The 14,939-nt window shown below is 42.3% G+C and overlaps 1 long non-coding RNA gene and 1 other non-coding gene across 2 annotated transcripts; one reads left to right on the top strand and one right to left on the bottom strand.

Annotated features, from left to right (window-relative positions):
• Positions 1-97: 97 nt before the first annotated feature.
• On the top strand, positions 98-169 carry TRNAQ-CUG (transfer RNA glutamine (anticodon CUG)). Its single transcript has one exon. It is a non-coding gene; the product is annotated as a tRNA-Gln (tRNA).
• A 1,358-nt stretch (positions 170-1,527) lies between these two features.
• On the bottom strand, positions 1,528-7,819 carry LOC137444054 (uncharacterized). Its single transcript, XR_010988060.1, has 3 exons — positions 7,776-7,819; positions 6,322-6,489; positions 1,528-2,471 (listed from the first exon to the last, which is right to left on the bottom strand). It is a non-coding gene; the product is annotated as an uncharacterized lncRNA (long non-coding RNA).
• Between the last annotated feature and the right edge of the window lie 7,120 nt (positions 7,820-14,939).

The raw sequence follows: 14,939 nt of genomic DNA, 5'->3' as shown, positions 1-14,939 counted from the left end.
CAGTCGATGATTATGGCCACGGGGATAAGTTGTGGCAGGAGCGTGGGGGCCGGAGGAGAAGGCACTAAGGCTGACCGGCAGAAGCTGCTGTCACAGCGGTTCCATGGTGTAATGGTTAGCACTCTGGACTCTGAATCCAGCGATCCGAGTTCAAATCTCGGTGGAACCTACTACTTTTTCTCCGTCTTCCTCCTTGACTTTTTCTGGCCGGATTGTGTCTAGGCTCCTGCACACACAGAAGTGGAACAGCCACACTTAATCTCTTCTTTTGGCTAGCATCCATTAGGTCTATCCTCAGGCATGGTGTCAGTGCCCTTCTTCTGCCTACACAGTGATGGCTCCCACCCCAGAGCTGCCTAGGACCACAATGGAGTTTGAGGTAGGTTGGCAGAAAGCTTCCCAGGTCTCAGAGATCTACAGAGACAGGGAACTATTGGTTCAGTGGAGGCTACAAAGATGCTCATCAATAGCTGAAAGGTGGGGGTCAAAAGGATGGGGCCCAACACTTTTCAATGGTGCCCAGCAACAGTATGAGGGACAATGGGCACAAACTGCAACACAGGAGGTATCACCGGAGCATAATTAAAAACTTTGTTGAGATGGTGCTGGAGCCTTGGAGCAGGCTGCCCAGAAAGGTTGTGGAGTCTCCTTCTCTGCAGAGATTCCAAATCCACATGGACATTGTCATCCTGGGCAGCCTGCTGTGGACAGCCCTACTTTAGCAGGGAGATTGGACTAGATGATCACCAGAGGTCCCTTCTAGTCCCTACCATGTTGTGATTCTCTGATCCTGTGAACTGGGCTGCAGGGTGTACAAAACCGATGGGATTTGTGATGGAGTCATCAGAAATGCCAACAAGCTGTTTCAGCTCATGAGTTGCAAAAAGACCACAAGTGCATTCCCCACCATCATGCCACTGCCCACCCTACTTCTCCCTTCCCCTCATCTGCCCCTGTGCTGTGGGAGACACCAGCTTTGTCATCACCTTCCCTTGGCACAGACTTGAGACCTCAATAGAAGAGGATTAAAATAGCACTTGCGTCCAGATGATTAAATCACAGCCCTTAAAACTGCTCTTTTTCCACCAGCTTGCTACTAGCAGCAGCAGTAGACTGGCCATCTCTGCAGTCAGTGGCTGTGTCATTATTCCTGTGCACGGAAAGTAACCGCCGGGCATCGGCAGCAAGACTGTGCATCAGTTACCGTCTGCTGGAACGATAACAAACAAGAACATGATCCTCTGAGTTTAAAAATAAATTGCTCACACTGCCTCAGACCTTCTGGCCAGGGAAAACAAAGCACTAATAACAAACACACACAAAGTGTCAGAAGAGGCTCTCCAGGAGCACATGAATGAGATTGGCGCATCAGGGTCTGGGCTCATCCCATGTCCTGCCACCAGCCTCCAGCATGCCCGGGCAGATTGTGCCCCCACAGGCTTCTCACAGTTGCACAAAAAGCCTCTCAGCATATGAGGCTTCACATCCCTTGTTCCACATCTCCTGTGGGAATAATTTCATGTGCCAGTTCCATAAAGTCTTTGTAAGGCTAGATCTTGGTAGTGTAGCAGTGAGGTCTGTAGGAGCCTGGGTCATCTTTGCAGATGAACCAAAAACCTTGACTCTGAAAATGCTTGCCCTGCATTAGGCTTCCATCTCTTTGCAGATGTCCATTGAACTTTGCTATTAATTTTCACTGTTTAACAATTTTCATTGTTACTAATTTTCACTTTGCTGTTAATTTTTACTGGATGTCTCTCAGACCCGTTTCACCCTCCAGAAGCACTGGTAGTTCTAAAAACACAAAATAACACAGATGAAGTATTTTTAGGCACCCTCCTGTAAAACTGTTCTCCTTTTTGTGATTGGGATTTTGTTTGTGAGCCTGGAAACATCCTTTATTTACATTTTTCATGCGTGTCAGCGTTACTTCCTCTTGCACCAAATCACAGATGTTCCTCATCTGGAACAGGCTCATCCTAGACTTTAGGGCACAAAGTGAGGACGGTATCTCTGGCTGAGCTATAATCACCATCCCTGCATCGCTGTACCACTATCACTTCTTGAACTTAAGGTGTTACAAAGCATTTTTACCAGCTGTGTGTTGTAGCATGAAAATCTCTGCAGATTGCCACATGCATGAGCAGCAGCAGTGGCTATGTCTAGCTCAGCCTGTTTAAATGCATTTGATGGTTTATAACCAGGTTCTTCACAGTGAGAACTGAAACAGCAGAAAGAATTTTGCATCTAGACGAGAATCAACAGACAGCAGGACTTGAGGAGAGTGTTGGACAAGCAAGGAGCTCTAGCAATGTTCAGTCCTGGTTTGATTTTGTTCTTGTTCAAGCAAAAATACACAAACCTTCAGGAAATGTTGTTGTCAGCGCAGACTGGTTTTGGCCGCACTGCTCTTTCTTTGTGTTCCCTCCTGGAGCATCCTGCTGTAGTTACAGGATGGCCTGGGACACCTCCTGTACAAAACATGGCCAAAAAGCAGAGGTCAGGCCTGAAATAACAGAGGACTGTGTGCTCCACAACTGACAGCTTTTAATGTGAGAACAATCATTCAGCACTGGCATTTCTGCTGCATTAATTGCCATTAGTGTCACCCTGCGGGAACTCTAAATTCATTGCAAACCTTGAATTAGCGCGCTCTTGTAATTCTTCAGCTCCTACTTAGGCACAACCATTTGCAGAGGCAGCATGTTCCAAGCAACTGGAGCAGAGACAAGGAATGATACTCAGCTGGCCCTTGGATGTTCAATTTAGCGAAGAAAAGAAGCAGAGGTCACACTCATAACCATGTATTTATGGTTCTGTTCTGGAAATTCATATGGCAGCTGCCAAAAAGGGCCCAGCTTTTGCCTCGGCAGCACCATTAACGTGCAGAAGAGCATCTGGGCTACCAGCTCCGAGTTGCTCAGCCCCAGGCACTGTGCAGCAAGCTCTCCCCACATCTGATTCTCTCTTAATTCTCCCACTTCCCTCCTGTCACCGACTCCTGAGAGCCCTGAGAGAAATCCTGGCCTAACGAGGGGGAAAATTTGTCATCCTCTTTGATGGCAGTAGCTTTTCCACAACAAGGTCAAGGTCTCTGCAGAACACACCAGTGGTATTTTACATGGAAACAGAAGAATATGAAACCAGGATGGCCAGTATTTGCTTCTGGTCCCAGCTTTTCTGGCTCTGAAATCCCTGTTCCCATCACTTTATAAAGCTCGGGGAAAGATTTGGAATTGGAAACTGCAATAGTTTAGAATTGTCCTTGAATGGCTGTTGACCCAAATTCCCATTTCCCAGATGAAAGGAGTCACTGGCTTCCCTGGGGCAGAAAGCAGGAAGGACAAAAGCAAAGGCCCAGAATTTACTCTGTTTTATCAGAGGAGAACTATTTCCTAAGGGGAAAATCCAATCAATACTTTGCAATTTTCTAACAATCCATGAATCATTGCAATTATGCAGAGATAATTCATGCTTTCCAATCCAGCTGCTAAATTAGAGAAAAGCATACTCTTAGCACTCACTACTCCCATTTTGACATGTCAGTCAGGAAAAAAAAACCCTTCAAGTATAAAATCCACCCACTGGAAAAAGAAAATCCTCTCTCTTTAGACCCCTAGGCCAAATTAAAGGGTAGTAGTAATGAAAATATATGGAGTCAATGGGAATTTTCCTGTTAATAATTCACTTGAATACCATCATCTGCCGTATTCTTTTTCTAGCTCTACAGCTTGGAGTATAAAACAATAAGTAAGAAGAAATGGACCAAATCTAAGTTATCTTCTAAATCAGCCTTTTCTTTCCTAGCCCTGAAGTTGGAATAAGAATGAACCAGGTTCTTAATGTGGACCTATCCAAAATCAAACCTCATCCTGGTTTTGCTGTTCCCCAGGAATCTCTGTGGCACTGAAGAATGAATAGGAAGGGAGCAGCTCTAGAAAAATCAACCATCTTCTGGAGACATTTTTTGCTAGGACAATGTTACGGTAAGCAGAAAGGAAGGAAAGCTCTCATGGTGCTTTGCAAACAGGAACTAAATGCAATGAACTCAATGACTTAGTGTTTCTTGTGATGACAGTCAGAATTAAGTCATCACTTTCCTGCATCCATTTTGGACCCAGCACACATCTCCTTGTCTCTTTCTGCTGCCTCCAGAGACATATTAGCAAGATAATACTGGCAGCTCCAAGCTAATTGCGTGCCAAAATATAATTTCTTAGACGTGCCTCAAAATCTTCTTCTTCGTACTGCACCATGCCACAGGTTCCATTTCATATCTAGGGTCAAAATGTGCTTGATGTTGGTGTCACTACCCCACAAATGCCATGTCAATGACAGCAGTACAAGCATTATCACACATCCTATCATCTTTCCACTCAGGTTCAAAAGATCAGCCCTGGGGAATGAAGAAGGCAGCTTGATTTCTGTGGTGAATTCAGAACAACCAGTGGAGCTGGCTGGCTGTGCTCAGCATGGCGATGCTTGTTGTGAGGCTGTACTATTATCAAGGGAGCCAGGCTGAGAGTATAAAACTTTGCACATAAAGATCATTAAGGAACTGTCAGATGGAACAACTGGGATGGCTTTGATCTGGCAGAATACCCCTCCTCCTGTTCCCAGACCTTGGGACCCATCCAGTTCCCCATCATTTTTCATTTCATTTCTTTTTTCTTTTTTTACTCATTCAAACCATCCTCATTGGTTTTTTATGGGGTGCAATAACTTCTTCAGGCAAAGTGGAAACTCCAGCAGCTATAACAAGATTAATATATTAAATAGAAACCTTGCTATTTCAATGATTCCTCTAGAAATATGTTCAGAGTGGGTTTTGCCAAGAAAATGACAAAATGTTGCTCATCATCCCAAAGATATTCCCTATGAATCCACTAGGTGTCCTACTGTTTTCAAGCAATTAGGCTCCAGGTTGGTTTGGGGTTTTTTCCCTAGCTTTACCAGTGAGCAGTTAGTTTAGAGTCTCTAGTGCAATGAGATCTGGGTTTGCAGGTTGATGAAACATGTACCTATGGTTTGTGTGACACAGCAGGATATCCAGCTCACAGTGGCAGCTCTTCTGGCAAATGCCACTAATGTTTCCCACTGAGATCAATTCAAGGTTAGAGGCTGGAAGAGAAAAAGGAAAAGAATCTGCCTTCCTCTCTTGGGAATGCTAAATGAGATCCATTAGATCCAAATCCTCTTCTCATTCAACCTTGGGCATCTATTTACAGCACTGCTAAAGTGAGCCCAGTGCTGACCTCAAAGGTGGCAGCAACATGCACTAAGAGCTGCTCTGCACATGCTGCAATTTTGACATTCCTGGTCACTGCTCCAGTCCCTGATGGGCATTTCACTGCTTGGCAGTGCTCAGCCTGTCTGCAAAAGCCAGCATAGCACTCATTCACGAGGTGTCCTGTCACACCAAATACAGAGGGCATGTCAAATAGCAGGCTGAAAAACAGCCAAAGGATAATTTCCTCATCCCAGAAAATACTTGGGGTGGAGTGTGGCCATCAGAAAGTGAATGGCTGCTCCTCTGCTCCTTCACTGCTCAACCAAGAGCACACACACTTTATCAAGTGTGCTGTTTGGGACATCACTTAGCTGCCTTGGGATCTGTTACTTGCACTGGGTCCCACTGGAAATCTCCGAAGCAGTCATCTCCTGGGTATCCACAAAGCATCCATCCTTATTCCAGTGTCTTTCAGTGCTCAGGAAGAGGTATTTGCAATGTATCAGCGAGGAATGGCTACAGAGTGATTTGTAGTTTTGTCACCAAAGCACAAATCATGTTCTTTGTAACCTTATAGCCTTACCCTCTGCTGAAGAGCAGTCATGGCATTTGCAGACACCCCTCCCATTCCCCCGTTTCACAGGGTGCCACATCTTGAATTTACCTCAGATCTATGTGAGGCAAGCAAGGAGGAAATCAGGTTTGTTTTCCATTTAAAAAATGCCAGAGGAAAAGACGCTCTCAAACAATGAGGTTATCTCCTTTTTCAGTACATGTCTCATGGCCAGAAGTAATGCCCATGGCTGTTGGCTGTGCAACCAGGCACTGGGCAAGATGTCAGTACCAGCTTAATCACAAGCTGCAAGGAGAAATCAGAAGGGGAAAAGGAGCCTCCTGTCCTTAGCCCACCAGGATTCCTTGCCATCAGGCATTGTGTATAACGGGAAGTGCCTAGCATCTGTCTTGTGCCATGTGGTACTGCACTGCCTCTATTTCTTGCTATTTGTGTTGAAGGTATGATAGTCATTTTCCTGACAACCAACAAGAAGAAAAGATATTCCCATCTTCCAAATGTACGTAAATATAGATACCTGCTGTAGTACCATCCGTATGCAGTATGCACCATATGCTGACAGGGGAAGAGTTTAACCTGGTCCAGCGCATGTGTTTGCTGTTATCCATAACAAATACCTCCAGCCTTGCCATGATTCAGTGCATTATGCATGGGAGCCATCTGGTCCCATAGCTGAAGAAGCAAACTGAAAATTTGATAAAAGCACAAACAGTCACAATGAGAGAGACTGAAAAGATGTGTTGATATTCCAAGCAGGAGCCTCCTTCCATGGGGGCTAATCTCATCACCCATTGCCTCTTGCCTGCTCCTCTTTCTGGAAAGCTGCTGTCAGACAGGCTGCACTCTCAGTTCTGTAAGTATGCACACCTTTGGGAGGCTAAAACTGCATTTTGTGTGCCTGAGGAAACCTTCTGGGTCAAGCATTTTCTTACCAGCCAGCTGTGCAGTGAGCAAAATGTGCAAGGTATCTGTAGCACAGCACATTTGATGGAGCTTCTGGTTTAAAATGCACTCTCAATTATAACCAGTCATCAATATTGTCCCACTACTGCACAGAATTACAGTTTATGGCTTGGACTGAAAGGACATCCCTATCAGCTTGCCTAGATATTCTCAGCCTGGACTGGAGATGTGTTTTGGAGTGACTATAGCATCCAGAGAGCGACAAGGAACTTGGTGCAATGGATGGAGTAGAATTTGGATAGCTTGGATTTGGCCAGGATACTGGGTTACTAAAACTGTCCTAATTAGATTTTGGAGCCAGACCAGGTTTCCCCCATTCTGATCCTGGTTTCTGATGTTTAGAGGGCACAGGGAAGGCAGGCTGAGAGAAGATGCCTATTTTAGTACATCTCTGCAGAGAACACACATGCTTCAGACAGGTACACATTTGTTTCCTCTGACACCAAATTAATGGGAATTGATGTATTGATTCAGCAGTTCTAAAGAATGCTTTGAGTCTTGGCCTGTTTCCAGGCTGGTTAGATGCAATGTGCACACAGTTCAAGACAGATATTTAATTATTCTAATATGAATACAGTTGAAAAATACAGTTCCCTGTGAAATCCAGAAGATAACAGCATTATGAGTGTGCAAATAATGCAGTCATTCCTGCTTTATATAGCCCAGCTGCTCCTATGGCTTAATACAACTGAGCCCTCCCAAAATCACACAATTATTAAGCCACTGGTGCTAACTCACTCAGTACTTTTCATCTTGTTTGTTTCTAACCTGTTAGAGAGCACCTTCCTCAGAGTAAATACAATCTGCTGCTCTGTGGGGAATATTCAGGATTATAGTAGGACTATACTAAAAGGAGTATGTTATGGCTATCACTACTATTGTTGTCGTTGCTGTTATTATTATACAATAATAATCTGAGTCAGTCATTTGCCAGTCTTAAGTGTTAACATGTACTGCCTTTGTGGATATTCCCTTATTTAACTAACTAAATAGTGGCAAAACACCCACCTCATATACTGTGTGTAGACTACTGGAACATCTCCACACCAGGTAAGCTCCTGGCCCTAGAAAGAGAAAGCATCTTGTGTTAGGGATGGAGTAGGACTCTTGTGTTTTCTTACTTTGATCATTGTGTCTCTGCTTTTATGATCTCACTAGGAAAGTTTTTTGATGTTTCTTCATTCTGAGTGTCAGCATGGCTCCTGCAAATGTTTGAAGTCATCTTTGTCTTTCATTTATTTTCTGGCAGAACAGCATCCATCTGCAGTTTAAGAATAGAACATACAAAATAAAAACCCCACATATAACTCCAAAGCACAGAACATAGAATTTCTGGGCAAAATTCTGTTCTCAGTTAAACTTACATAACTCTGGAGTAGAGTCTCCATCGTTCTTGTTGTTCCTCTGAAACCCATTTTTATTTCACTGTGTCAGACCCAAAGGATCTACCAAATATGGCTAAATCCGATTTCATCACAACTGTTGTAATTTCCTAGGCTCAGAGGAAGTTCATCAAGATGCATTTACAGTACATGGGCCTCAGCCCTCTAAGAAATATCTGCTGTCAGTTGTTCTCTGTTAGTAGTTTTCCATACAAATAAAAATACAATGCAGATGGAGAACTGCTGAACTATCTGGAGCAGAGATTTCCTACACACACACACAAGCAGAGAATCTGCACCGTATGGCTGAGCTCATTTTTCAACCAGCATGTTCAACAGTTCTTTCTTTACACAAAGAAATAGTTTGCTTCAAAATATTGACACTTGTTTTGTAGAACTCTGTTCCTCAGCTGTCCAAGCTATAGAAATGCTGTTATGCTACAAGAAGACCGATTGCCTGTAGTGGAAGCCCCAGCCTTGATTCAGGGAAGCACATGGTTTCCTTGCAATGACTCTGATGAGTGTAATTACTATTCAGTACATGGTGCAATTGTTTTGGGTGTTTTAAACAGAACAAAAACAAAACAAAGCAAAACAAAGAGGTTTTGGAAAGGAAAACAGAACATCAGAAAAAAATGATGGTAAAATAGGAAGTGGTTGACCTTCAGGAGATGACTCCCTCTGCAGTGTTTGCTATCCAGTGTTTCTAGTGATCAGAAAATGGAGAAAAAATTATCCCATTAAAGATCCCAATATTCCTTTGGGGATGAATGCACCTCCTTTCTGTAGGTAAAACATTTTACATCTCCTGTTCAACAGCTGCTCGTGTCAAAGGCCAAGCAAGCAGTACGTGGAATGCAGAGCTTGAAGTTTTTCAGCGGTTGCTGAAGGCAAAACCATCTAAAGCTGTAGCAGATGTTCCCTTGCTTCCTGTCTGCTTATCAGCCCAGCAAAGCCACTTTGGTTTGGTACTTGTTATGCCAAGTGTAACTATGGAGATCTAATACAAGCTGCGCACTAGCGATAGAGTGGATAGTTCTTTGTGTGTTTGGTTATGAATGATGGAGCAAAACACAATGGTTTCTAGGAACTCCCTCACATTTTTCCATGCATACATTAGTCATTCCCCTTGCATGACAGGAGAATGACAGTGTACAAAATAATGGAAGAAACCCCACATTACTGCAGCTCTGTAGAGTTAATTTCAATATCTTTAATGAATTGTTGCTCATTGGACCTTCTGTAGGCTCCTTTCCACTTTGACCTGCCCTCTCAGGAGAGGTTTAGATTGGATATAAGGAAAAATTTCTTTCCTGAAGGAGCAGTCAGGCATTGGAACAGGCTGCCCAGGGAGGTGGTGGAGTCACTATCCCTGCAAGTGTTCAAAAAGTGTCTAGACATGGGGCTTTGGGCCATGGTTCAGTGTTAGGTTGACAGCTGGACTTGATGATCTTAGAGGCCTTTTCCAACTTTAATGATACTATGATTCATACTAGGACTGTTGTCAGAGAGGAGTTCATGAAATGTATTTATTTGACAGCAGCTGAACATCAGTTACATGCCATGCTTGATGTCAGCTGCAGACTTTAGGTTAGCTCTGTGGTGAAATTCTTTGATGATTTCAGTTCACATCCATTTGTGAGGATGGGAGCATAGTGAAGAAGTCAGTTGGACCTCAGGTTGTTCCTATTTTATATGTTGTTTCTAGTACACCATTAAGTAGAGTGGTATATCCCAACCAAATCCACTCCTCTGAGGCTTTGAGTATGTTACAGACAAGGGTTCTTAACTCTCAATTTAAAAAGCTGTTACACTCAACACTTTTTTTTGCTGCACCTCATCTGTTTTAATTTCTGTTTATATTAATTAGGAGTTCCTGTAAATTATAACTTTAATATGAATGACAATATGCAAGCATTAAAGCAGTATTCAAACTATTTTTGAGCTTTGAGCTAGTTTAATGAGGTTGATTTTCACACTGATGCATTTAAACTGACACTGGCAAGACCCAGGGCAATTAAGTTTATTACTTAATAGATAGGAGTCCTTTTTCCTCCATGAAACAGAAGAAATAAAGGAATCTATTTCACATAAATCCTAGCACAGATGTTTATGCTTTAAGTTTTCAACAGTAACAAAAAAGGATGGTTTTGGAATGGCTTCTCTGCCCATACTGGAACATTTCACATAATGCTATAAAGGAGAAAGAGCACTGGGTAACCATTACTGCCACCTCTAAAATGTTGATAGCACTGCAGTCCTGTGTTGACCTTGAAAATGCAAGCAGTGGACACAGCGGCTCCTTGAGTAGTTCTTCTAAGGGTGATAATCTTTTGTATTGCAACATCAAGGCTCACACAGAGTCATAGAATGGTTTGAGTTGGAAGTGACCTTAAAGGTCATCTAGTGCAAATCCCCCTGCCATAGGCAGGCACATATGCCACTAGACCAGGTTGTTTAAAGCCCCATCCAACCTGGACACGTTCAGGCTTGGAGCCTCCACAACTTCCCTGGGCAAGCTGTTTCAATATCTCACCACCCTCACAGTAAAGATTTTCCTCTTTACATCTAATCTAAACCTACCTTCTTTCAATTTAAAACAATCAGCCTTTGACCTATCACTACATGCCCTTGCAAAATGTCCCTCTCCATCTTTTCTGTGTGCCCACTTTAGCTACCGGTGGGCTGCAATAAATTCTCCCAGCAGCCTTCTCTTCTCAAATCTGAACAATCCCAAATCTCTCAGCCCATCCTCATAGCAGAGGTGCACCAGCCCTCAGATCAGGTTTGGATACACACCAACAGGTCCATGTCTTTCATATGTTGAGGGCCACAAAGCTGAACACAGCACTCCAGGTGGGATCTCACAAGAGTGGAGTACAGGGGGAGAATCACCTTACTCCTATGAAACCACTATCTGTATAGATGTGTAACTGCAAACCTCCTTATACAAACTATAATAGGGCATTTTCCTTGAAAGAAATGAAGCACTTTGGGATGATTTGCTCCAGAGGAAGTAGGTATGAATATTCTTTTGAGAACATCAGCCTCTACATGAAAGCTGAAGACCTAAAATCCAGTCACCTTCCTTTCCCCAAAGGCAAACAACAACAAGGAAATGCATGAAGAAAAAAGAGAAAAGTTGTTGAAAATGAAGATGTGAAAGACTTTATGCAAAGGGCAGATTTGCAGGCAAAAGATGGATCTAATGAATGCAGTGATGGAAATTACCTGAAGCATTGAGGGAAACACCATGAGAAGTACAAAGCTGGAAGAAGAAAAGGAGGGGAGGAAAGAGGACCCAGGGATTAAAATCATATGACTTGAGAATGTGGAGGAGGTGAGCACAATTCATTGGGCAAGTTCCTGAAATGGATGCAGTAAATATATTAGAAAGCAACACATTGATACTCTGACTGGGTAAGCAATTTTTCTGTTGAAGTATTTGAAACTAGAGGTCAGAATTTAGATTTAGACTCTAAGGGGTAGCACAGTAGGAAGCAGCATAGATGAGATGGTTTAACAGGGCTTCCTTGTAGCCAAATTAATTCAGTTTCAATAATTAATTCTCTTGTAAATTGACTCTACTCTGCACACTTGACATTTTGGAAAAGCTGCCTTTGCCTGGCCTTCTGGTAAATGCTTTTACATCTGTTTTCCATTGTTTCCTTCTTGAAATAAAAATCCTTGTCACTAACAGGAACCATCAGCAGCATGGAACAAATTGACTTGCCAAGGACATTTCCTCCAATCTCACTATTTATACTGGAAGTATTCTTTTGTGTAGTAAGAGTCAGACTATGAGTATTGTTGTTTTTTTAATGCTGTATATTAAGATAGTTTTCTACTGCCATTTTCAGTCAAATTTGAACGTGGTTGTGCAAATTACTTCCATTGCACCAACAACTGGCCATGCTTTTCTCCAGTTTAATTAGTCCACAGTTCTCCCTGCCTACCTCATTATATTGAGCTCTTTGCTGTTGCTGCCAAGGGTGTCCCACAGGTATGAATCAGATCAAACATGTTGCTCTCCCTCTTCTGCTTTTAGCACATTGATTTTGAGATTTAAGTGACTGAGATTTAATGGATCCATGATATTATTTGGGTCAGCTTGGGTTAAACAAATAGGTTTTGTATTTTACTCACAAGTTGCTCACACACAAACTCACAACTTGGTTCTCACTCTCATCTCCTTTGTTAGCTTGAGGTTGTAGACCAGTTGCTAATAAAGTGTTTACTTCCTCTAAACTTCCCTGAAGTGGCAGTGCTACTGTGGCAAGGGAATACAAACATAAGTTTGAGTTCTGACTGCACAAGCGGTCTCTTGAGGTTAGGGACTCCTTCAGGTAAGCTGGACCAAATCCTTAGAGAGCTCAGAAAAGGGCAGAAGCTTCTTGTGACCTATATTGCTGGTGACTCACCAGTGAAATTTACCCTTGTTATTTTGTTTTGCCTCTGTTTCTCCGCAGTTACCCACATTTTAAACAAGTTTGCTCCTACCTAACTGAATCAATAGATGAGTATAATTAGGACTCAATATAAGGCAGCCAGCATTTGTAATAATAGAAGGGAACATTCCAAAGCAGTTAGAGAAGAAAAGAATTTCAGATAATTAGGAGAGGAGTTGGCCAGTGATACAGATTTACAAAGTACCCAAGATAAAATAACAGATACTAAAAATATCTATGCTGAGATGAAATCAGTGCTTGAGCCAACCTCCACTCTCCAGAAACTAGTGAGGAAATCATCCAAACAGGGCAGACTGTGGTGCAGTGCGTTACTCAGGGGCACGTACACTTAACATTTCAAAGTATCTTACACTGAAAAAGGAGAGCCATGGGGCTGACATCACAGGGCAGCTGTGGGCTTTTTGAGTATATTCTGTAGCTTTTGCTTTTTAAGAATTGGTGGGTTTATTTCTACCTAGAAAACATTCTAACAATGAACACTCTGGATCTAGAATGGCAAAAGCCCTGCCTGCAGGGCCTGAGATGAATTATTAGAATAAACCTTTATTAGAATAAACCAAACCAGGTTGGAAGAGACCTTCAAGATCATCGTGTTCAATCCATCAACCAATCCAACCCACCCAAACAGCTAACCCATGGCACCAAGCACCCCATCAAGTCTTCTAGTCCACCCGGACATGTTGTTAAATACACATGACTCGCTGTCTAATAGTTGAGGAACGAAGAATCTAGCTTGCAAATGCAAACATGGAAGTGTCATTTCTTTCATATTTTCTTATCTGCATAATGTGCTATCTGACTGGATGCAGAATTCTGAAAGTACTATGTGTATTGAAAGTGTTTTGGAAGAAAGAAGTATTTCAACATGCTGCAGAGCTTCAGGAAAGCAGAGAAGCTGTGTTACGAGAACATCAGCTATAATCTGGGTCAGATTTGCAGTGCAGATGTGTCAGATGCATTTTCTTGGAAACCCTCCATGACAGTTAGTGAGAAGAGTGACCCAATGTTTTCTCACTGTACAAAAATAACTGTTCTGTTGGGTGATGTCATGTGGATGAGGCACTGCTTATATTTCTAAAGCAGTGTCCTGTTTAAGCTTGTTCAGGAGCAGGGATTTTTCGCTCAGAACAGTTTCAAGCAGGGAGTCTAAGAAGATCCCTTTGGTACATCTTGACTGATCTCAGTCTGGTTAGTCAGTTTTCTGAATTTTAATTATCTGGGTTTATTTCCAGATAATGACTGTTTATGCAAATGAGATGCCTGATAAATAAATATGGTAATTATTCTGTAATATTAATTATTCTGGTTCAAAAACTTTCTTTGTTAAAGGCAAATGGTAATGTGGATTGCCTTTGAGTTTATTAATTTAGTTATTTTAGTGGTTTGGTTTAGTTTAACCTGACTTAGATAGGTTGAACATTGTTCCCTGAGCTAAAGCAAGCTGTGATATGTGCCTGGATCTATCAAAGGGCAACAAAAATCAAAATGCATCACACAGTGATAGCAGTAAATGGAAATTCAGATTTCAGAATGTTTTTAATCTAAGAATCATCTAAATTAGCTTTACTTGGAGAACCTCAGTTTAAGTGTTGTTAGCCATTTACTCCAAAATGAGATAGTTTAAAATTAATTATAATCCTGTGCACTTCTATAGCTGCTTCTCTTGAGCAGCTCAATAGTGTTCTACAAACATTAATTAAGCCTAATAGTACTCCTGAGAAGTGGTTAACTGATAGATCTACTTCATTTAATCCATCATGACATAAGTGATCTCTAGAACAAAATGCAGAAGCATCAAACAGCAGGACTACAGCAGAGTTTAGAGCCTGGAATAAGTGCTGGAGACAGAAACTGTGGGGAACTTTCAGATATGTGGAATGCAATTACTTGGCCTAGGCATGAGTTGAAGGTAAATAAAAGGGCACATAATAAGGAACCAAGATCTCTAGTGAAGGAAACTGTTTTATATATGATGTGAGAGAAGATACCCACCGCAGCACACTGTCACATGGTGTGACTCTGGATGATGAATTGGGCTGATTCAGAGACGACTGCTACATGCAGGAGTCACCTCCAGATGGGACAAAGAGCGGGAGCCCAAACCAGATACAGCAGCTGAGTCCTTACTCTCACTCCCAAAGGTGCAGGGGCTGCTGAAAATAGCAACAAAACAGCATCATCAGTGTGTACATTTGCAGCCCAAGACTGTTATTTTTGCCAGCAAATCTGCATGCATAATTTCCTTCCTGATACTACTCCACAAAGAGAAGCTTTTGTTATCTTGCTTTCCTGATGAGAGCAATGCTTAGAACAAATTAGTG

Source organism: Melanerpes formicivorus, unplaced genomic scaffold (genome assembly GCF_026170545.1).
Source record: "Melanerpes formicivorus ecotype bairdi unplaced genomic scaffold, bMelFor1.0.p_v2 SCAF_10, whole genome shotgun sequence".
Lineage (NCBI taxonomy): Eukaryota > Metazoa > Chordata > Aves > Piciformes > Picidae > Melanerpes > Melanerpes formicivorus.
This window is presented reverse-complemented; position numbering and strand designations above follow the sequence as displayed.